This window comes from Talpa europaea (assembly GCF_964194135.1).
Source record: "Talpa europaea genome assembly, chromosome: 2".
Taxonomy (NCBI): domain Eukaryota; kingdom Metazoa; phylum Chordata; class Mammalia; order Eulipotyphla; family Talpidae; genus Talpa; species Talpa europaea.
In genome coordinates, this window is record NC_140068.1 from 129975055 (window position 1) to 130000149 (window position 25095).

General features: G+C 47.9%; 1 pseudogene across 1 annotated transcript in view; it reads left to right on the top strand.

Moving 5' to 3' along the window:
• Positions 1–25095, top strand: part of LOC311188332 (class I histocompatibility antigen, Gogo-OKO alpha chain-like) — a 700214-nt pseudogene that overhangs the window by 375908 nt on the left and 299211 nt on the right. The gene's annotated exons all lie outside the window — the stretch shown is intronic.

Here is a 25095-nt window from a genome sequence, read left to right on the forward strand (position 1 = left end):
AGGGACAGGCAAATTGTCATATGATTTGAGTCTCATTTTAAAGCTTTGTAAAATGAAGAATACAATCCCAAGAAGAGAAATAATTCTGTAAAATTTAAGAAAATGAATAAAGCAAACTGTGTCGCAGGAAAAAAAAACAAAAAAACAAAAAAACAAAAGTGAACAGAAAGCACAGTGTCTCCACATACTCTGCCCACCAACATGGCAGCCCTCCCTACTCTCAACATCCTGCCCTGGAGTGGAACACTGTCATACAGCCAACCAATGTTACTGTATTTCCAGTTCTAAAATTTTCATTTATAACTTTTTTATATCTTCTATTCTCTCATTAAAATCGTTTGCAGTTACTGGCTTGAGCATTTTCATAAGGGCTGCTTTAAAGTTTTCAGATGATTCCAAATTCCACGTGTAGGGTAAATGAAGTAATCAGGCCATTTTATATCCTCTGGCCTCTGTGGATGCCCAGGGCTGATGGGTGAGGAAGGGGCATGCAAGCCTTTGATTATGGACACCTGGGCCCAGGAGCACAGGACTTGCATGTGTGACCGCAGGCACCTGTGCTGCCGGGGCTGTAAGGGCAGCGACACTACAAGCACCACATGGACTGGGGGACCACTTTGAGGTGAGACCACGAGATTACAGGAGACTGAGAATGCCAGAGAACACCAGAGAGAGATCAGAGAAAGAGAGCAAAGATTTGCAAGGAGCTGGAAAGCTTGTCAGCCTCTAGGCAACCCGGGACACCCTGCCTGGCCCATGCCTGCCTCCTTGCATGCCAGCTTCCCTGCCTGGTGTGCCTGTGTACCTGTAAAATCCACTAGGACTTCTGGACTCTTGTGACTCGTCTGCCTGAATCCACAGTGAACCGGCCCTGTACATGTTTGCACTAGACCATCATGCCCTCCTGAGCTGATGCCTGTTGATTGTCTCTCCCATGAGAACTGAAATTATCCTGCCAATTCACATATCCAGTAATTTGGGATGACTATTTAGATTACTTGGCTATTTTGATTAGACTCTGTACCTTGTTTACATTTTATTGAGAATATTGACTTTTTTTTTTTTTAAGTCAGCCATCGGTGTGGTTAAGTCATAAACACAAGTTCAGACCAGTATTCTGTGGATTATGCTGTCAAAGTCTTTGCAGCACTAGTTGAAGCTATCCCCCATTATTTGCCACTGCTAGTGTCCTGTCTGGTGCTTAGGTGGTGATTTCTTTTAGTCAGCTCGTGATGCTATAACAAAATTCCATAGACTGGGTGCTTAAACAACAAGTATTTATTTATGACTATTTTGGAGGCCAGGACATCCAAGATCAATTCACATTGGTGAGAGGCATTTTAGCTAGCTACCCTCTCACTATATCCTCACCTGTCAGAGGGCGATCATCTGTGAAAAGTTTCTTCTCATAAGGGCACTAATCCAATTTTTTAAAGACTTAATTATATATGCATACAAAAACTAGGGTATAGGCCAGAGGTGTGAGGGGTAAGAGGATTCACCAGAAACAGAGTGGGGAGCAGAACAGGCAGATTGACTGAAATACACTGCTGAGGAGAGCAGCAGGTTATACAGGAGAGGTCTGCTGCACCATATGTGGGTCAGCTCCCTGGCAGGGTTCCAATTCAGGCCACAGCAGTGATAGTGCTGAGACATAACCCCTAGGGCACCAGAGAAGCCCCCATATGTGTACTTTCATCTCATCATATCAGATATTATTAAAATTTGGCTCTCAGAATGATAAAATAAGGAAGGCAATTTTTATTGCTTCAACCAGGACATTTTGAACTGAAGTCCTCGGGTATTTTTATTCCATAAATAAGTGGTGGTGAAGAATAACTACTACAACAGTACTAACAACAGTAGCAAAACAGTGCCAAGGAGGGGACAGGTCACTAATAATGGGTTGTCATCTGTGTGCACAATTGTATAAGCACTGAGGCTTGGGTCCAACAGCAAGAAGAAGTTTATTTAATTAATCATCACCATGAGTGAAACTGAGCTCAAACTCGATTGGTCCGTTGCCTGATTAGTCCATTTATGACATTGGTGCCAAATTTAAAAGGGAAAAGCCTGGAACCTGCACAGAGGTCAGGGCAGGCTTTTGGGCTGGAGTGGGCACGGTGGGGATGGAGGCGCACCATACCCAGGGACCTTGGATGGGCCAGTTTAACTGCAGCAGGAAGGAATGGGGGTTGGGGGGGTGTAGGGAGGAGGAAATGGCTGCAAAGTGGGCTCTGCTGGGAGCCTGCTATGTTGACCTGGCACTCTGTGGGTCCCTCTGCCTGCAGCTCCAAGGATCAGCAGCACCAGAACTTCCCTAGAGGGGCCTAATGCTCCTCCAAGTCCCCCTGGGCCAGAGGCCATAGGGCTCAGGGCTGCCTCTGGTACCAGAGACCCAGGGCTGTGCCCTCTGGGACAGCAGGACATGGGAACCATGGCCACTGCTGCCTCTGCTGTGAGTGGCTGGGCCCCTGGCCCACAGGCAGCACACGTGGGCAGTGGGCAGGGAAACTCCCTTCTCTGCTGCTGCTTTCAGAGCTGCCTGTGCTGGCTGACCACAAGCTACACAAAAGGGTGGTCCCCAGGAAAGGGGAGGTTCCAGTTTCCCTGCCCAACCCAAGGAAGAGTGAAGCTGAGCAGGGAGGAAGAGAAACTGGAGAGAGACTGGGAGAAAGAAGGAAGATGGAGAGCCAGAAGGAGGCCTGGAGGAGGCACATGGAGCAGAGACATGCGAAGAAGCTGCACTTGCCTTGCTTCTTGGTCTTGTTCTGGTTAAAACACTAGATGTGGGTGAGAGGACCATGGGGAGGTTAACAATGGCAGCTTTTATCTTGATTTTGATTTTGCAGCTTCTGTCCCAGACATGCAGGGCTTCTTCTGCCCTTTCCTATGGGTCCCCCCCAGAAGGTACCTTAGACTTGTGGCAAGTTTCAGGCTTCACTGCACTGGCCTTGTTTTGGCCCAACGTGCTTGACTGGGCATTTACCCATGAAGGGGTGGGTAACTTTGGGTGCTTGATTTGGAAACTGTATTATCTATTCTTTCCCTCCTCTTCTTTTTATTGCTCACTAATGATATCAAAGTTCCTTTCTATTAGAGGTCTTTTGCACTAGAGTATGTGTTGTGTTGATGCGGTGGATGGCAGAAACTATTTAGAGCAGGCAGGTTTGGGGGTTCTAGGCTGTCCCTCACCTTGTTGTGTAACAGGTGTACATGCGGGGACACTGGCTCTAGCACAGGCAACACACCTGCTTCTTAGGCTGTGGGGGGAGCCTGTTTTGTCCTGTGGCTTGTGCCGTGTGGACCCGTTTCACTACTACTCAGTCGTTACTATAATCTGCATTCTTACTAGCCTCACCTCAGTGTTCGACAGCCAAGATAAAAGAAATTGTGGGCAGTAGGATGAGTTGTCCCAGTCCTATTTGAACAGGTGGACTAAATCACGGACTGGCCAGTCCTGACCAAGCAATTGGGCCCGCTACACTGACGTGAAGCACCCTGGGAGATAAAAATTACATCCTGGCACCTTCATGGTGTGGTCCTTCTAGGCTTCTCATTGCTCTGCACATGGACTCTCAGTAATTTTTTTTCTCCTGCACCACACAGTCTAAGGACACAACTAATGATTATCTCCTCATTTCCTGGAGGGAGGAAACTGAGCAACCACACACAGCAGGAACATCATCATGTGCACAGGCACAGGCAGAGCCCAACCCAGAAGTAGCTCCCTCCTCTCTACCTCTGGAACTTACCTTTTTTTTTTTTGAAAGGTTTATTTATTCATGCATACAGAAACCAGGGTACAGGCCAGATGCGCGAGAGGGTAAGAGGATTCACCAGAGACAGAGCAGGGAACAGAACAGGCAGACTGACGAAATACACTGCTGAGGGGAGCAGCGGGTGAGACAGGAGAGGTCTGCTGCACCATGTGGGAATCTTGCCCGCCACTGGGATCGAACTTATGCCGGCCGGGATCAAACTCGTGCTGCAAAGGGGGTCCTCCACCATAGCCCATTGGGCCCTCTTCCTACCTTGTTTCCTGCTCTTACCCCCACCCCATAGCTTCAGTTCTGCAGTCATATTTCTAGTTTGTTTGTTGATCAAATTCGTGCTGCAAAGGGAGCCCAAACTTACCCTTTAAATAGCTCCTCCTAACTCCCTTAGGAGAACTGGGTCATATTCTGCTTTCCCAAACTGGCTCCCTCATACATGAGTCTAATAAATCCTTACCCGGTTCAACTACCATTAGCACTCTCTGGTGAATTCTTTCCCTAGAGTGCAAAGAACCCACTCTTTTGGGTTGTGGTCCTCTAACAAGTGCAAATGGCAAAATAATGAAGAAACAAATGATGTCTGAATAATATTTTGAAAATAGTTTTGACCCATGGATTCCCCGCAAAGTTCCTGGGGACTTCAAGGGTTCCACAGACCACACTTTGAGAAATGCTTTTCTGGTCAACTAGGAGAGTTTTCCAAGTGTTCTTCTATGTCTTTGCCTCCTCTTCATTTCCTAAAATCCCTCTCTTTGGGTTGGATTCCCTGACTTCCAAAGCTTGTTTTAGATCTTTGCCCTGAACTCTTCTACAACTCACCCCTCAGAAACGGGATGCCAGAGAGTGTCCACTGCCTGAGACAGGAGATGGAGGGACGGTGCTTCCCTTTGGGACTGGGAAGTTTGTGCCTGTTTGGGTTTTGTTTTATACCAGCTTAATATGGCATCTCAGCTCAGAGAGAGATCTGACATATTCTTTAAGAGGAATACTACTGGCCCTTTTATTTTTCATGTGTCTAATGCATTTGACTTGATGGCCACAGAGCATGAAGAGCTGTGCTGTCCCACAAGATACTCTGAGACAAGGGATAATTCTATGTGTGCACGGAACACTGTGATGCCTCTAGCTCATTGGTTATTGAGCACTTGAAATGTGAGTTTTTTAGCTGAGAAGTTGAATTTTTTTATTTTTTAAAAGATTTGTTTTTATTTATACAAGAGCTGGGGTACAGGCCAGATGCGTGGGAGGGTGAGAAGATTCACCAAACAGAGCAGGGAGCAGAACAGGCAGATGCCCGAAAACACTGCTGCGGGGAGCAGAGGTTGAGATAGGAGAGGTCTGCTGCACCATGTGGGTAGCTCCCTAGACGGCCGGGAATCGAACCCACACTCTAGAGACTGCAGACAGCTTCACAGCACTGCACTCAACCTGCTGCATCACTGGGAAGGCCCTGAATTATTTATTTTATTTTATTTTATTTAAACCAAAAATTCCCTATATATGACTACTAGGTACCGTATTGGAAATGCATACCTATGATGTCCTTAGTTTTCAGCATCTGTCTCCTCGAAATACTGTGTGACTCAAAGGAAAATGTGTATTGAAATTATCTTCATATGGCTGTCATGGGTTAGTCTGTGTGGGTCTGAGACACATTGTTAAAATATAACATGCCCAAGGAAATTTAATTAACACTTATTTCAACAACTGGATTGTAGAGATATTGTCCCTGCACCTCCTGCCTCTGACCTTGTGGGAAACCAGCCCCTCAGCCTGCATGACAGTGAGGAGGCGAAGGCAAAGTCCTGAGGTCAGTGGCTGATGGAGGAGATAATTTACTTTTTTTTTTTGCTTAAGAACTTTCCTTTTTGCCCTCATTGTGTTATTCAGTTGAGGCAACACTGGTTTACACACTGTATGTGTTAGAGGCACAGGGTCACACCTCTTCAGATGTTTGTTACCACTTAACACCCAACATAAGGACCCCACAGTCCTCCACCATAGCCTATTGGGCCCTCTTCCTACCTTGTTTCCTGCTCTTACCCCCACCCCATAGCTTCAATTCTGCAGTCATATTTCTAGTTTGTTTTGGTTTAGTTTCATCAATCCCTGCTTTGTTTCTTTATATTCCACATATGAATGAAATCTAATATTTAACTTCCCCCTTCAAATTTATTTCACTTCGTATAATCCCATCTGTATCTATCCATGTTGCTGCAAATTCAGTATTTCATCTTTTTCACAGCTGAGTAGTATTCCATTGTGTGTATAGCTTGTGTTCTTTATCCCCTCATGTGTCGTTGGGCACTTAAGTTGTCTCCATTGCTTGGTTATGGTAGACAGCACTGCAGTGACCATAAGAGGCACATATTCCTCAGAATTAGTGTTTTACTTCCTTTGGATAAATACCAAGGAATGGACAGGTACCATGGGACAGGTCTATTTTGAATATTTTAAGGAATCTTCATTTGTTCTCCACAGGGCAGGGCTGTACCCATGTGATATCCATAGAAAAGGGAGGTTCCAGGAGTCCTGCCCACCCCCAATCCCCCCCACCCCGCCCCAGGAAAGATGGAGCTGAGCAGGGATGAGAAGCTAACGAATAGGAGGAAGATATGGAGTAAGATGGGGAAAGAAGACTGGAGGAGGCGCATGGAGCAGAGAGACATGTGAAGAAGAATTCAGGCTTGCTCCTCAGGCTTGGACTTGTGTCAGGGAGTTGGGGACATGGAGACCCTTGAAAGAGACAAAGACGTGGGTGAGGGATCCATGGGGAGGCTGACAATGGCAGCTGTTATCTTGATGCGAATTTTGATTTTGCTCTTGTCCTTCCAGACTTGCCTGGCCCCTCCTGTCCCTGTCCCTGTCCCATGGGTCTCTACCAGTAGGTGCCTTAGCCTTGTGGCAGGCTTTTGGGCCTCAGTGGGCCTGCTTTGGGCCAAGCCTGCTTTGCTGGGCCTTACCCATGAGGGGACGGGTAACTTTAATTAATTCATGTGGGAACTATTTTAACTATGTTCTTTCTCTTCTCTTTCGCTATTGCACACTTATTCTCTATTGCACACAAATTAAAATTCTTTTCTATTGAAGGTCTTATGCATTAGAGTACGTTTTATCTTTAAGCAGCTGATGACAGAAACCATGTAGAGTGTACAGGTTTGGGAGTCCAGGGAACCTCTCCTGCCTGCTAACAGGACCAGTCTCCATTCCCACCTACCGTGTACCAGAGTTCCTTTTCCTCCACACCCTTCAATGGGTCATTCTCACAGGTGTAAGATGGTAACTCACTGTGGTTTTAATTGGCATTTTCCTGACAGCACATGACAATAAACTTTTATCCATGTACCTTTTGGCCACATGCGTGTCTTCTATAGAAAAGTACCTATTTAGCTCCTCTGCCCCCTGTTTTGATTTGCTTGTTTTATTGTTGTGGAGTTTTTTGTAGATAGTAACTCCTTGCTGGATATATGATGTGCAAATATTTTCTCCAAATTGATATTGTCTTTTCATTTTAATGATTTTTCCTTCACAATGTAGAAGCTTTTTAGTTTGATGTTATCCATTGGTTTCTTTTTGCTTTTGTTTCCTTGGAGCACAGAAGACATTATGGGCAGTGAAAATACTCTGCATGATAATCTAATGATGGACATAGGTCATTGTACATTTGTCCAACACCCACAGAACAGACAACACCAGAGTGAACCTAAAGGAAACCATGACTTTGGCGTCTATGACGTGTGGGTCCATCACTGGTAACACACATACTGGTCTGGTCTTATATGATTTGGATGTGACATATGAAGAGTGTTATAAGTTGAGCAGTGTAGTGTAATTGACTTTTGAAAGCATATTTCATGCACATATCAGAACATTTAAATCACACTCAAGGATACACATAAGTTAAGTATGTGTATTGCCTCCACCCCCAACACCCCAGGCAGCCAGTATCTGCTCAAAACCAGTTAGTGATTTATCATTTCACTTTTCCAATAAAAAGTATATCTATGCTTCTGTATGGACACTAGTGTTTGTTTTCCTGTCAGTAAAGGAGTTCAGGACAGAGTGGGGGAAGCATTTGCATATCATGAATCTGATTAAGGATTGTATCTAGAATTTACAAAATAACACTTAAAACTCAATGAGCAAAAAGAACAAACCAAGTTTAAAAAGGACAAAACAGTGTTGTAAATGAGTGGTGCCTCGTTTGAAAAATGGACAAAAGACTTTAACAGACACGTCACCAAGAAGAGACACAGACGACAAGGAAGAACATGAACAGATGCTCAGCATCACAGGGCACTAGGGAAAGACAAAAAGAACAACAGTGACGCCATCACACCTGGTAGGGGCTGAAAAATGCAAACCCTGCACAGGTGCTGCCCAGGATGTGGACAATGGGAGCCTCATCGTTGCCAGCAAGAGTGCAAAATGGCACGGTCACTGTGGAAGATCTTTGACAGTTTCTTTGAAAACCAGAAAACCTGACATACAGCCCAGTGATCACTGCCCCAGCTGGTTACCAACTAACTTATATTTGCACAGAACCCTGCATGCATGCAAATGTTTATAGCAGAATACCCGTAAGTGTGAGCTGCACATAGTGCTTCCTTCCAAAGACAACAGCATTTAAATAAATGGAACAAAAAGTAGTTTGGCAGGAAGAAATCTAGGAAACACTGCTTTAGCCTGGTGTTGAAGGTTAACACCATCAGTGATCAGTCAGGTGGACATGATGAGCACTGACATGTTGAATGGACAATGACCTGTACCCCTGTGGTCTGCGTCCCCAAACCCACAGTCCCACTGAAAAAAAACAAAAACAAAAAAATACCTAAATTGAGGTACTATGTTCCTGAGCAGTCCTCCTTGATGGAGGCTAAGAATAAAAAATTAGGTTCCTTGGTGGCTCCAGGGGTTAAGACTCCACCTATGAAGCTATACTTAACCTCTGTAGCACAAGTTCGATCCCTGGCCAGGGAGATACCCACATGGCACAGCAGACCTCTCCTGACTCCCCGCTGCTCCCCTCAGCAATGCATTTCAGTCAATCTGTGTGTTCTGCACCCCACACTGTCTCTGGTGAATCATCTCTCCCCCCATACCTCTAGCCTGTGCCCCAATTCTTATATGCATAAATAAATAAATATTTTTAAAAAAAGAGTAGAAAAATTAGGGTGGAGGGGTCACATGACCAGAAACTGTGGGTGGGGGTAGAAGTGATTAACATAGTTACTAAACCAACTATAGAAATGAAAAATGCTTAGGGGCAACTGCTATAGCAAGTATCAGATGCAATAGGACGTGTACAGACCAGAGCTGGGATACGCACATGGAGCCACTGCAGAGAATTACTGGTCCTGACAAATCAGCCTAGTCACACCATAGAAGTAATTCATGTAAAGACAGATGACAATTGCGCAAAGGAATGAGCCCTCCCATCTAGAACACCACCTCTGTGCCCTTTCTGCCCTGGGAAGACACAGCTCTGCTCCCAAGGCTGCCACCTGGGGCCTGCAGGCTTCTCCTAACACACCCGCCCTCTCCAGGGGCAGCTCTTCCTACCTGTTGGGGTCTGCACAAGCATCTTCTTCCTTCCTTTTGTGTGTGGGGGTTGGGGGCAGAGTGTGGGGTGTGGACACGCACACCACTGAAGGAGGACTTTGTTTTTGATGAAACTTTTCTTCTCAGAGGTGACCCAAGAACCTCCATCTATGAACCCATGACCTCCCCAAAACATCACTCCTCACCAAAGTCAATGTTTCAAAAATGACGAAAGTCTGAGAAACTGTCATCCAGGCACACTGGATGGGATTATGGAGCATAAAATGGACATTAGCAAAAACTAATGAAAGTATGGCGTTTAGGAATTATGTCAATGTTGCTTCATTAGTTGTAAAAAAAAAAAACTTTACTCATGTAGGATGTTAACAAAATAGAAATGCTGTGGTATAAACAAGAACTGTGCTACCTTTGCAACTTTTCTGTAAGTCTCACAGTATTCTTTAAATGTTATTTTTTAAAAGATTTATTTATTTATGCATACAATAACTGGGGTACAGACCAGAGGTGTCGGGGTGACAGGATTCACCAGAGACAGAGTGGGGAGCAGAACAGGCAAACTGACTGAAACACACTGCTGAGGGGAGCAGCTGGGAGGTCAGGAGAGGTCTGCTGCGCCATGTTGGTAGCTTCCTGGCTGGGGATCGAACTTGTGCTGCAGTGGCTGCAGATAGCTTCATAGGCTGCATCTTAACCCCTTGCACCACCAGGGAGGCCCTAAATGTAATTTTTTTTTTAATGCCCTCCAAATTTTATAGGTTGTAGAAGGAAAAATCTAATTTCCAATTTTCCTAGGCCTTCTGAGGAGAAAAGATGGAAACCTCACACACAGGGCAGGGCTCTGGAGTCTCCTCTCCTCTGAGCCCTGGTTTTCTTGCTGCACACAGAGCATCTCAGCCCCCAAGACGCCGCCCTCCAGGAGACCCAACTCTGAGAATTCTTTAGAATTCTTTGTGTGCATTAGGTCTTTTCCAGACTCCAGATCAGCGCGGCAGCGCCCCCGTGTGGCCACGTGGCTGAGCACAGGAGACCAGAGCTGCCCTTTCTCCTGCTCAGCCAGGCCCTCCCCAGGCTCCCTGGGCTCCCAGCAGCAGAACAGGGCTCTGCACACAAGGGGGCGCCCAAGTCTGTGTCAGTTTATCCTTATTTTTAGTCTCCAGTTGTCTCCGGGACATAACAACTGGTTCCTAGGTTCTAGGCAAATCCCCAAATAGACAGGCTGCCTCAGTCTCTTGGGATGGAAACTTAGATTCCAGGGTCCCTGTAATTTGTTTCTGCTTCTGCTTCCAAGGATGAAAGCCCCTCCTCCTGGGAATCACCTGACATTCTCCATCCTTGGATGAGGGGCGGGGCCTAGGAGAGCCCCCAGGGCACTTACTAGGAAGATGGGGAGGCTCCTGGAAAAGAGAGCAGAGGATGGAAATGGGGATTTTAGGGGACAAAGGTGGAAAGGGGTGTAGGGGAGCCAGAGAGGACCGGGCAGGGAAGGGGCAGCATAGGGGACCCTGTGAGGGGAAGTACTGTGTGAGTGACATGGGGCTCTCACTGCGGGGCTGGAGTGTCTGTCTCCCCTGGGGGGATGCAGCAGTGCTGGCCTGTAACTGCCCAGGGAACTGCGCACATCCGGGGCCTTGCCCGTCCTTGCAGGGCTGGTGTCACCCACACACACGCACATGCTGGTGAGGGAGAGACTGTAACAGGGGGGCCCCAGGGGAATATCCAAGCTCCCTGACCTACCTAAGCAGGGTTGAGCTGAGCAGGGAGAAGAAGCAGCTGGAGAGGAGACTGGAGAAGGAAGGAAGCAGGATGGAGCCAGAAGGAGACCTGGAGGAGGCACACGGAGCAGAGAGACACGTGAAGAACTTGCACTTCCTTCTTGACCTTGGACTGCGTGACACAGATGTGGGGAGAGACCCGTGGGGAGGTTACAATGTTAGATTCTATCTTGATTTTGCTCTTTTCCTTCCAGACTTGTCAGCTCCATCCACCCCTTTACAATGGGTCCCCGCCAGGAGGTGCTTTAGGTGGCAGGCATTCAAGCCCTGTTTGGGCCAACCCTGTTTGGTTGAACATTTACCCACAAGGGGATGGTGACTTTGAATGTTTGATTTGGAAACTTTATTCTTTCCTTTTTCTTTGTTGCACACTAATTGTATTAAAGTTCCTTTCCATTAAAGGTCTTACATGTTTTGTCTTGATGCAGCAGATGGCAGAGTATGGGGGAGATAGATGGTTAAGGGGTGTCCTTAACCCCTCCTTACCCAGGACATCCCCCTCAGTTCCCCAATGCTGGGGTGTCAAGGAGATTCAGGGGGGCCAAGAGGAGGAGAGAAAGGCCTGAGCCACCCTGGAGGAGTAGCCCTGGGGGCTGATTCTGGGGCTCCAGGACCGCAATCCCTGCAGGCGGGTCAGAGTCAGCCCCACTCACAGCTCCAGGCCACTGACAACTCCTCTGTGCTTTGACCCTGCAGACACCACTTGGGATAGTGTGAAGAAAAAGAAATGAACAGCAAAATTAAATGGAATCTTAAAAACGTAGAAATAATTTCTTAAAATCTGTTTATTTTGAAAGACACTTCATGGGACATGGAATCCTTGTCTGACACTCATTGTTATCATGACCTTAACTGTCATGGAGTTACTCTGGCGCACGTGTTTATTGTGAGAAAACAGCCACTTATCAATTTATTGCCTTAATTTATTAATGGTTTGTACAAAATCACTTCCTACTTTGCACCTAAAACAAAGATCTGGCATCTGGCTATGCATTCCACCCACCCGACAACTCTACCTGGTCCCACGAGGGGGTGTGAGAGGTGACCAGGCTCTCCTTCAGTCCCTTGGGACGCGCTGAACTAGAACCAGGGAACCAAAAATGTTCTGGCAGTTTCCCAGAGAAATCAGAGGGCACTCAGAGAGGTAGAGAGAGAGAGATTTAATTGTCACACCGGTGGGCTCAGTGGGATCGCTCCCCAAAGAGCTGAGCACCCAGGAACAAGAATGGCAAGGTTTTATACAGTTTGTATGAGATACTTGCTACCCCATCTCTCATGGTATAAGTGTTCTTTATTGTTTGGGAAGGAGGTTCAAGGGTGTCATGGCTACCACCTCAGGCAAGCAGTGAGTACACCAGCAACTTCTCCGCTCCAGCAAGCAGCAGAACCAAAGCAGCAGATTTGGGAAGGCAACAGAAACTAAGCATCAGACTCCCCCAAGCAGCAGGCTTGGGGAATGTCCTGCTTCAGTTATCACTGTGTTTTAAATCAGGGGATCGTGGGCCTCCCCGGTGGCGCAGCGGTTGAGCGCTGGGTTGCGAAACTGCGCGCGGCCTCTGCGGCGCCGGTTCGATCCCCGGCTGCCCCCCGGCCACCAGAGGAGGGTCCCACATGGCGTGCAGACCTCTCCTGCCGCCCGCTGCTCCCCTCAGCAGTGTACTTCGGTCCTTCTGCCTGCTCTGCTCCCCGCTCTGGCTCTGGTGAATTCTCTCACCCTCCCGCGCTTCTGACTGTACCCAGTGCTTGTATAAACAAAACAAACAAACAAACCAGCAAACAAATAAATAAAAGCATGCCTCTATAAATAAAATAAAATAAAATAAAATAAAATAAAATAAAATAAAATAAATCAGGGGATCGTGAATGGATCAAGAAGGTGTGGTCCATAGATACAGTGGAATACTACTCAGTGATCAAAAACAGAAACTCATGCCATTTGGGAAATATGGATGGGGTCGGAAGGGATACTAAGCTTGATAAGTCAGAAGGAAAAAATAAATATCATGGTTTCCCTTATATGTGGGATATATAGAAATCAAACAAAGGGTCAGATTAAACATAAAACTCGCAGCCTGATCCTAGATCTGAGGCCTACAGCAGGGGGAAGGAGAGAGATGGTTCCAAATAGGGGAGGGAAGAGCACAAGGGACTGTAGTGATGGATCTGGGTGCTATGGTGGTGAGAGAACCATAAGGACTGTAGTCCTGAGAGAGAAATCAAATATTATACAAAAATTAACAGTGATGTAAGGGAACAAATAAATAGATTGAATAAAAACTTTTATATCAATCACTGACAGCTAGAAAACAAATAAAATTAAATAAAGCAGAGGATTCTGAAGTTACAAAATGGGGGGGGGGAAATCCTATAACATTCAGTCCCACATAAGGCAGAGCTCTCATTCTCTGAGGGAAAATAATATTGCAGAAATTCAGGTGAATTACATTAAGTGATAACATTCTCAGTAGTCCAGTGCATCCTAAGACTGTCCCACTCACAGCTCCCCACAACCTGGCCCCATCCTCTGGTGTGTCCCAGGGGGTGAGAGTTCCCTCTAAGCTGTCCTCTGGGGCTCAGGACCCAACCCTTAATCCACACTTACCTGTAGCTTGACTGTAGTTGACTGCGTGTCCCCCTGTGGGAAGAAACATCATGTGAGACAAGGGAGGAGTCAGCCCATGGAGTCCTAAAGGAATCCCCAAGTCTGGGTCACAGGGAATTTTCTAGAACTGTGACTGAAGACCCAGGTCAGGACTGGGATATATGAAGAATGGATATGAAAAGGAATTGGAGTCTTTCCTTAGCAGGATCCTTCCCTTATGACATTTACTGGGAAACAGATCCCCACCACCACAGTTATAAGGTGAACAATTGGTGATGCATTTTCATAAGTGCTTTACAAAGAGTGAGTATTCGCAATCAGCTCCAGACTGGGCAACACATGTGTGCGGATCATACTCCCTACTAACCAGGAAGGGCAAGTTCTCCCCGGACATGAAATCCCCCAGTGGACAAGATCCCCCACTCCCTTCCCTACCTGAGTGCTTCTTCCTCCACATCACAGCTGCAGCCACCGCAGCTCCAGTGAGCACAGCTCCAAGGAGAACCAGGCCAACAATGTGGCCCACGGTGGAGTCGGTGGAGTCAGTAGGACAGTGGACTGAGGAGGGGGCACTGGAAGGGACGGGAAGGGGAGACCCTGAGCCCCAGGCCTCAACCTGACCCTCTGAAGGTCTCCAGAAGGGCTCCTGATGCCCCTGAGAAGCTCTGTGCTCACTTTCCCTCCTTAACCCAAGTCAGGACTCGGGACTCCAGCAGCCCCTCATGCTGCACACGGCACATGTATCTCTGGCTCCTCTCCAGAAGCCACCACTACAGCCGCCCACTTTTGGAAGTTTCCATCCCCACCAGGCCTGGTCTCCACCAGCTCTGTGTCCTGGGTCAGGTCCTCCCCATCTTGCTGCCAGGTCAGGGTAATGTTCGAAGGGTAGAAGCCCAGGGCCCAGCACCTCAGGGTGACCTCATGCTCAGAGGTGGGGTGGTGGGTCACATGTGTCTTTGGGGGATCTGAGGAGAAGGGACAAAAAGTTCACACTTCAGGTTTTTCCTTCCTGGACACTGAAGCAGCCTCACTGACCATCCTCAGAATGAACATGACAATTGGTTTGGAGGGAGGAAGCACAAAGCCCAGAAACCAGCCTAGTCTGAAGAATCTGGGATAATCCAGTAGGAGCCCAGGGTAGGAGGATTCAGGTCTCTAAGGAGAACACAGACTTTTGCTCCTGACCTGGGTGGAGGATGAATAACAGAAAGGCAGGAGTCAGATCCAAAAATGTCCTCAGACCAAAAACAAGGCCTTGAAAGAGAAACTCATGGTTCCCAGGATGGCTGCTGGGTCAAACGGATCCAGGAAGAGTTATTTCAGGACAGCCTCCCCTCCCTCAGGAGAGACTGGATTCCTTAACCATCCAGAAAAGTGGTGTCTTCTGGGCGAGTCTCTCTCTAGCACAGAACATGCAACCCAGGGGGACTCTCCCTCTCTGCCCAGAAAGCAGCTGCTGTTCTGCCCATTATTCCATGTTCCCTGTGGGGCGCCAGGAGAGGGGAGGTCCGAGGCCTCGTGGCCCCTCTTACCTGTGCGCTGCAGCACCTCCTTCCCCGTCTCCAGGAGTTTGTGGAGCCACAGCTGTTATAGAGCAGCCCTGATATTAAACGGGTTCCTGGCTGTGGGTCCTCACCCGCGCGCTTTAAAGGGACTTATGAATACTCTACTACAGACACACACAAAAGGGTTAATAAAAGGTTTATTTACAAGAGGAAAGGAAATAAGGAAAATGTACAACTCAGGGAGAAAATAGGGAAATAAAGTCTTTAATGCGTCCTACCCGATCCGACGACCTGGAAACCCCAAAGTCACTCTCAGAGCTGATCGGACGCTGCTGCTGGCCAAGAGCCCAAAATGGAGAGCGCCCCCAAAGCCCACGTGTCTGCCTTTTGTATCCACCTGGCTGCTTAACCCCACCCTCAGGTCCCAGCCACCTTCCCTTTGGTGGTGATGGGATTTGGAGTTCCCAGTGTCTTTGGCTTTGACCTGGGGTGGGGGTGGAGTCCACAAAGCCTGTATGGAATTTGCTTTGGGACCGCCTTTTCCCCCTAACAATTCCCCCCTTTCACTTTTTGCCACCATTTCCATGGTGATGAAGATCAAATATATGGAGGTTGGGATGGGAAGCACCTGCTCTGCACACTGTGCCTGACGCGCTCGGCCCTGCCCGCCGCCTCCCACGCGCGCTGGGTGATCTGAGCCCCCGAGTCCGCGGGGTCCAGGAGCGCAGGTCCTCGCTCAGGGAGATGGAATCCGCGCCGTCCTAGGCGAACTGGTCATACCCGCCGAGGAGGTTTCCGTGGGGCCCCACTTCACAGCCACACATTTTCTGAGAGTGTGAGACCCTGAGCCCCGCCCAGCGGTCAGCCCCGAGGTCACTCCCTAATCACTCACCCCCTACCCTGAATAAACCTAAACTGAAAACGAATGGGCAGGCAGGAAAGTCCCGCGGGCTCTTCCCGGTGGAGGGTCCTGGCAGATCCACCAGCCTCGAGGGGTCAGTGGACCCTGAGACCCGGGACACCCTGGCCTTAGGGTGGGAATGGGGGTGACCTGACCCTGGCCCCGCTCCGCGAAGCTCACCGTCCTTGCTCTGGTTGTAGCGGCCGCGCAGGTCCCTCAGGAGCGCTTTGAACCACTGCGCGTTGTCCCTTTGGTTCTGAGTCTCCTCGTCCAGGTCCTCCTGCCCCACCTGCCCGGCCCAGGGCGTCCGCGGCTCCACACTCTGGCCCGGAGAGTCGCTGTCGAACCGCCCGAACTGCGTGTCGTCCACGTAGCCCACGGCGATGTAGCGGGGCTCCCCGAGGCCAGGCCGGGCCATCACGGTGTAGAAATACCTCAGGGAGTGGGGGCCTGGGGGCGGGAGGGGAGACCCGGGCTGACCCTCCTCTCAGCGGGCCCAGGGCCCAGGGAGATGGGCCTGGAGGGGAGAAAGGGGCGGGGCCGTGAGAGTGAAAAGGGGCGGTGGGCCAAGAAGGGCCCAGACTCAGGGGACCAGAGCACTCAGGGGAGGCGGGAGGGACAGAAGGGGCCAGAACACAACTGGCCTGCAGCGGGTACAAGAGGTTGGGGAGGAGATGAGCCTTTCCTGGGGTCCTGCACCCGCAGGGGGCTCCTGGCTCCTCCCTCCTGGGGCAACAGTGTCCAGCTGGACACGCACTCACCCGCCCGGGTCTCCATCAGGGCCAGGGGCCCCCAGAGCAGCAGCAGGAGGGGGAGGGGCATCACACCCCATCCAGGGCCCTGGGGAGAAGGAGTCCAGGACAGTCCTTGGAGACTTTGTCACTGGAGCAGGATGATGCTGATTGTCTTCCCTGGACAACCACCCCCACCTCAAATGGGGAGAGAGAATGGGGGTGAGTGTGGGGTCATCAAGGCTGCACCACCCCACAGAGCCTGTGAGAGGGAGACATGATGCTGTGACAGTGTGACATCCACAGACAGGGGAGGCTCCAAATTCCCTTCCCCACCTTAGGGGGGAGTGGATTTGGGCTGGGAGAGGCAGCAGCCTGGAGGAATGAAGAAAACTAGTAGTATTTTCAAATAATTGTGAATATTGATACTAAATTAAAACTGTACACACGGTAGTTTCTCAAAGGTTATTTGCAAAGTAAAACCTGAAATAATATCAGGGAATATTTCCTATTCTGTTAAATGTCCATGGGCCTCTCTTGCATATTGGTTGGGACTTGTGCTAATGTATGACTTTTAAGGTGATATGTTGTTTCACTAAGTTACATAGATTTTTAGTATTAATTACACTGGAATCAAATGATCAAAAAAGTTTTATTTTTTTAATCACAAATCCCAAAAGAAAAATTTGTGCTGTAAATTGTCAAGTAGTGATGCACTCAGTTTTTCATAATTCTGGTTTTCCCTGAGAGCTTATATTTTATCAGGCAAAGTTACTGTCATTTGTCGATTGTTGATTTTCTTCAAGAAACAGACACTCATTTTGAGGAAAGTGTCTGCTAATTAACCAAATTTAAATAACCTTAGTTTGTGTCATTCATCCCTCAGGTAAGATTGGTGTTGCCCACAAATAAAAAGAGTCTAATTCATCTCGTAACAAATATTTTCCTCAAGACACAGGGCTTGGGATGCCACAGAGGTGCTCTGTGTGTCCTTCCAGGTCAGCACACCAGATAATTTCAAATGTGGAGTTGAGGATGATGCAATAATGAAGACAACTTCTAATGCTTTTTTTCAGGACATTTTCAAGTGAAACTGGCTTTGATTTTGTTCCTGCAGGTAAGTGCTGGTGAAGAATTACTACTTCTGCAGTGGTACTATAAGCTCCACTCTTTTTTTTTCTATTTTAAATATTTTATTTTATATAATTCTTACATCTTTTTTCATTTTTGCACAATGTGTGCATTTTCATTTTGGTTATATTCCCCATACAATTGCATCCCCCCCCTTATTTTGACTCTAGCTCCACTCTTACGAATTTTTACCTCAGCAAATGCCAAATAGTGAAAAGACAAATGGTGTCTAAGTGATGTTTTGAAACTAGTTTTACCTCATGGATCCCATGAAAGATTCTGGGTGACGTCAAGGGCTCCACAACCACACTTTGAGAAATGCTTTTCTCAGTCAACCAGGGAGCATCTCCCAAGTGTTCTCTGCCTTTGCCTCCTCTTCACTTCCCAGCATCCCTCTCCCTGGCTGGCTCCTGCCTCCCCAAGCTGCCTCTCCTGCAGATACAATGGGGAGCAGAGAGAGGACCCTGGAGACGTGGAGCTTGCACTGTCATGAGATATGGTCACTGAGCAAAGGTGACAAAGACACGTGTATACCCTACCTGAACCCTGTGCTGGGAGGAAGGAGTGTGTTTATTGTGAAAGCAGAGAAGCAGGAGCCCTAACAGGACCCGACCACTACTATCAATAGTATCAATAGTATCAAAAAATATATATGTTAAAAACAAATTAAGCATAAGGAAAAGATTTTATCTCTTCCCATAACTGTTACTCCCGCCCCTGACACACATGCTCTGGCCTCATAGAACCAGCCTGTCCCCTCTTCCTCAGCCCCCCTCCACGTCCTGCCCCAGCACCCAACCATACTGAGGAGGCCTGTAGCCTAATCTACAGCCTGGTCCTGGCCCCATCCTCCCCCTCATCGGCTCTTCCCTCATTTATTATGCGCTGAAGGTCAGGCCTCCCGAGATGTTCAGAAAGGTGTCCCCAAGACAGGCCACTTGGTGTGTGAATTATTTCCATCTGAGGTTCATCAGGGGTTCATCTTAAGAAACGGTTACCACTTCTAGAACTACCTAGTATGAAAATTGGTGCTCTTACCCAAAATTAGGGTTATTACCAGAAATAAGCTTTGTACCCAAGAAACTTCCCTATGTGTCAGTGCAAACATAGAACATCTGATCTTTGTCATGAGTCATCCTTTTTTTTTTGAGATAAAACTATCTGGAGAAATGCACAAATCTTTAAGTACACTACTGTACTTTGTCAAGAACATTATGTATATTGTGCTTTTCTTCTCTTGGAAACAACGAACATTTAAATAATTGAATGATGTGTCTCACTTACCAGTACAATTTATCTGCCCTCCCTCCTTTTGAGTAACTGCCACAGTTCAATCTGAAGCCTCTCTGGCCCCTCCATTCTCAGCACGTTCCTGTGGCCACACGCTCCTTGGAACAGAGCCCAGGCCTGAGTCATCTTCATAGTTATTTATTTTTTATTGTATTTATTCAGATAACTTTGATTTTTCAAAGTTATTTTTCATATTTTTGGGGGGGGCTATAGGCGCAAAACTCCAAAATACATCTTATTGTCCCATATAAATGTGATATATCAATATATATATAAGGCTATTCATCTTTAACCTTTCAACATATAAGTTTATCTAACTCTCCCTTTTCCTTTCATCCACAAAACTATAAGTCAATCATAAGCAGCAGCTTAGCTGTTTTCATACCTTCACAGCCATATACTACCTTTTATATCCATGTTAAATATTCTAATTATCAGTTTTATTAGAGAAACTTGTATTTACAGAAAATGTCTGAAGTATAATTTCATTAGAGCAATAAATGATCATTTCTTCTAGAAAAAAAAATGTCTGGAGTTAGATGAAAGACAAGGAAATAGAGCACCCCTGGTAGCACAGGATTTTAAGTCGCAGCACTATCAAGCTATCAGCAGCCACAATGGCATGAATTTGATCCCCAACCAGGGAGCTGGTCCACATGGCACAGCAGACCTCTCCTGTCTCGCATGCTGCTCCCCTCAGCAGTGTATTTCAGTAGATCTGCCTGTACTGCTCCCCCACTCTGTATCTAGTGACTCTTGTCACCCCTACACTTCTGGCCTATTCCCTGGTTCTTGTATGCATAAATAAATAAAAATAAATCTTTCATGAAAAAGAAAGACAAGAAAATAATGCTTTTACTTTATAATTATCCTATATGCAGTCACCCAAATCACATCAATTCCTTTATATGAGTACTATCTTAACATTGTATAACAAGTTATTCAACAGAAAATACACAAGCCAGAAACTTATAGCCTTAAACATCAAATTAACCATCAACTTTTCTTAATTTTTGAAGACCTAAAAATAAAAATCTTTCATATAACAGCATGAAAATTCCATACCTTTGTAAAGTGGTGAGACAGTCAAATTATTTCCCAGGTTTTAGCTGAAATGACCATCAAGAGTGCTCAGATTGTATCCAGCTTGTTTTTGGGCAATTTGCCTTCTTGAGCCTAAGCAGAGGACAATATTAAAATACCTGAATGATTCCCACTGACACTGTGGTGTAGTGAGTGTCTGGTTTTTTGTGACTCAAATAGAAAAGAGGAAACTTTCCACGGGGTGGGGAGAGTAAGAATCTCCCCACGAACACTGAGGAAATGAACTGGACAGAAAATCTCATTTGTAATTAATTACTGTTACCACAGCTCTGCAAAAAATGTTGGTCTGTGGTCAGATTTCCCCACACAAACTGAGAACATAACAGTTGAAACTGCTGCGTTGTACCAGTCCACCTCAGAGTCTGACCTCACAGATTTTCTGTCCCCCCTGGACTGGCCCCTGGATCCCCTTCTTGGTTTCCCTGCTCCTCCATTCAGTCACCACAGACATCGTCCTGGAAGCTGGGAAAGGCTCCTCCTCCATGTCCTGGAGTCTCACCAGCCACTGAGACCTGCCCTCCAGGCAGGTGCCCGACTGCGTGTTCAGACTCCTGGAAAGGAGTAGGGGCAGGACGAGAGATGCTGGGCGTGGGTAAGGGTGACTAAGCCACGGATTCTGTCCCATCCAACTGGTGGGTGCAGGTCACCTCCCCACCTGACAATTCCGAGACAAAAGGGGTGCCTTTCTGCTACAGTTAAGAGATGACAAAAAAGAGGAGTGCTTTTCCTGTCATTCTCTTGCAGGTGGGTAATGAGGCCTCCACTGCCTGCTCATCCCTGGGCTGTGTCCTCACATCTTCTGAACTCCTGCCTAGCCAGCTCGAAAACTAGAGAACAAAGAAATCCTGGCCAAAGTTGGGAGTATAAATTTCAATTCTTACGCCACGACTGAGGCAGGAGGGAAAATGCTGGAGACTAAAGTGAGAGACTTACAGCAGCTGATGGGGAAGCTGCCTCTGTTCTCATGAGACCAAGTGAAACACAAGGACTTTGGGAAAGTAATGTAAACCTTCTGTCTCTCTAAAAGGGCCTGAAGCAACCAGGACATTTCAGCCTCAAGTGTCCAAAGAGACCACCCAGGGCCATGCCCTCTGTGCCGTCACACAGGGCGCTGGAAGAGGGACTGTCCCACTCTCTATAGAGGGAGGGGCAGCCCAAACCATAGGCCAGACTGCAGGACAAATGGACCATAAGCGTCTCTGGCTGTGAAGACCCCAGTGCAGGAGGAAAAGACCTTCTCTAAAGGAGCCAGAGGTGAGACAGGCTCCCCCAGGTACTATCTCTAAGGACAAGCCTCGGTGACCCCATAAATCACAAAGAGAGAGACACCTTCCTGGTGGATACAGGGGCCACTTGTTCAGCCTTGCTCTGATTTTCCACCCCAACCTACTGGTCAGCTGTCCTTTCACTGGCATCAATGCCAACCCAGGCCAGGCTGCTTGACAGTGCCCTCCCCTGCTCACTGCAAGGCCAATGTTATACACTGAGGGTTGATCTTGACTTCCTGTCCCATTCCTGTGGCAAGATCACATAACCACATTCCAAGCCAGCCTCCAATCAGTCGTCTACACAGCCAGTGTCCACATCAGGCAGACACGGCCTCTGCAACCACAGTGAGGATGGACTTTAAGGGCAGAGATGCCTAGAGACCCCTCTCCCCATGTGGACACTGCAGACATGGGGTAAGGTCACCCCAGGGCCCCATTAGAGCTGCTCTTCTATCCGAGGGAGCAAGTGACCCACAGACCCCCCTCCTGAAACCCACTTCTCTCCTGGGAGGAGAAGCCACACTTTCCCCTTTGCCTCCAGAGTGGCCATGAGAGGTAAAGAAGAGGTAAAGGAGCTCTGTGCGTTGTAAGATGGTGATAAATTGTTTCAGTACTCCTCATGAATAATAATGGCATGGGCCCCCCTGGTAGTGCAGGGGTTCAAGTATCAGCACTATCAAGCTGTCACCAGCCACTGCAGCACGAGTTCAATCCCTGGCCAGGGAGTTGACCCTCATGGCACAGCAGACCTCTCCTGACTCGCCTGCTGCTCCCCTCAGCAGTATATTTCAGTCAATCTACCTGTTCTGCTCCCCACTCTGTCTCTAGTGAATCCTCTCACCCCCCACACCTCTGGCCTACTCCCCAGTTCTTGTATGCATAAATAAATAAAAATAAATCTTTAAAAAATAATTATAACAAAAGGAGAAACTAAGCCACAGGTAGCTAACATGATCTGCCCCTACCTAAGGGCAGGGCCTGGGACTCCTGTTTCCATGAGTGACTCACTGACCTCAGTCTTATCTCTAGCGAGGGAAGAGGTCCTGGAGGGATGCACCTCACTCGAAGCTCTGGGTCCCCACAGGTGGGAACTATGGGAGTCTCTCTACTGAGTTACATGCTGCACCCTAGAACCTGGACAGCAGGCCCCTGTGCTGGGGCAGAGGCTGCTCCTCGCACACACCACTCATGGCGACACTGTGTTATGCACCCTGGGGTGACTGGAGAGTCCTTGAGTGAAAGGGAAAATTCTCTCTCTGCAGGAGGAGGGCATCTGGGTCCTGCGGATCACCTTCCTGTGAGTCAGTTCTGGGCTCTCACACCCCAGAAAAATCCCAAATTTAGAGGTGAGCTTGGATTTCGAAACGGACAGGTGACCATCACTAGTGCAGAAAAACAGGCTATTATATTTTTTCTTTTAAGAAATTTTAAAGAGAAAAGAGCCCCAATCTTTGGTTTTGGAGGACTCAGGCAGACCTGACCTTGTCTCCCGCCAGAGACACAGCTTTCCCACAGACGCTCATTAGAACCTGCTGAGAATTGGGCATCAGGGGTCCTACCATATTAGTCCAATGTTGGCATCAGTGAAGGGACAGGTGTGTTAGCCTCCCTGCATCACATCATGTGGGTCATGAGGGTAGAAGGTCTCTGTTACCTGCGGGTCCCCCAGATCTACCCACTGACGCCAGTAGGAGCCATGGCAGGTGCTCCAGGTCCTAATCACTGTCCATTTCCAGCCACAGCCCTCCCTCCCCACCCAGATCCTGGCCGTGCAGGGCGTCCTCACATAAGGAGCCTGGGTCTCTGGGAAGGGCCTATGAGCACCCTGAACCCCCAACAAAAACCTGGGTGCACGATGCTGTGCTGAGGAAGGAACTTCCCTTCTCACAGACCCAAGAACAGATGAAAACCCTGAGCTCAGGGAAAGGACTAGGCCAGGGCCCGGCCAGGCTAAGGAAGCCACCAGATGCATGTGAGCCAGCCTGTCTGAGTCTCAGCTGTCACCAGAGTGTTAGAACTTGGGCTCTCAGCAGAGGCAGCTGAGTACTGTTTTATGCTCTTCTTTTGAATTCTATTTCAAGTTCCTTCCCAAAAAAACGCCCTAGGAGCCCTCAGGTTCAAGCACGCCCTGTGCTGGGTCCCGTGCTGTCTGCACACGTGCTTGGGGGCTCACTAAGCACATCATCCCCAGGAAGGAAGACATGACAGGACAGGTCTCCCTCCCCCATGACGTGAGTCCTCTGCTCACTAGAGGAGGCAGCAGAGGCCCCTGAGGAGACACTCGGGGACTCTCCTTGGGCCGGGCTATGAGGGAAGGGCCTGCATGGACACCACCACCTTTCCCTGACATATTACCTCCAGTTTCTTAAGATACAGCAGAAAGTAATCCAAATCTTTTCCTACATTTTCCAAATAAAAACACATGCTTTCAAAGCTTTGTGCTTTCCGGGGCTCCGGGCTGAGCTGAGTTGCTGGAGGCACTGATGGTCCCCCGCCTCAGCAGCCAGGCAGCATCTTCTTGAGGAAGCCCCTTGTCTCTTTACAGTTGAGGGTGCACAGACACCCCCTGGGAATGCTTCACCGGAAGGCAAATTCCTGGATGAGATCTTCCAAACAAAAGACCCCAATTCCCCGGGTGCCTCAGTCACGGTGTTGTCTGTGGAGACACAGTCTCATCCTGACCTTGGCTCCTCACCTTTGAGGATGATCCCCAGACAGACCTCAGTGTCAGGGAGCCCCAGTGACATAAGAGCCTGCGGTGTGAGGATGTGAAGCACTTTCATGGGTTGGGGGTCACCCAGCCGTCTCCCACCCAGCAGCACTGCTGCCCTCAGACCCATCAGGAAGTCCAGGTTCATCAAAAGGAAACCAACAAGTTCATGCTGCACCAGTCAGACTGACAGGTCAAAATCAAGGCTAATTGGAAGCAACCAGGGGCATGGATGGAACAAATAGAAAGCCCAGAAATAAAGCCACATATAAATGGACAACTAGTCTTTGACAAGGGAGCAAAGAATATGCAATGGAACAAGGACAGTTTGTTCAATAAATGGTGCTGGGAAAACTGGACCATCACATGCCAAAGAATGAAGCTAGACCACTACCTCTCACCGTGCACAAAAGTCAGTTCAAAATGGATAAAAGATCTGGACATAAGACCTGAAACCACAAAATATATAGAATATAGGTAAAACAAGGCATCCATCTCAGTAACACCTTTAAAGCCTCATCATCCAAAGCAAAGAAAGTGAAGGAAAAGATAAACACCTGGGATTACATCAAACTGAAAAGCTTCTGTACAGCAAAAGAGACATTAACCAAAACAAAGAGACACCCCACTGATTGGGAAAAAAATCTTTGCACTCCATACAACTGATAAGGGAGTGATCACAAAGATCCACAAAGAACTCACAGGACTCAACAAAAACAAAGTAAACAATTCAGTCAAGAAAT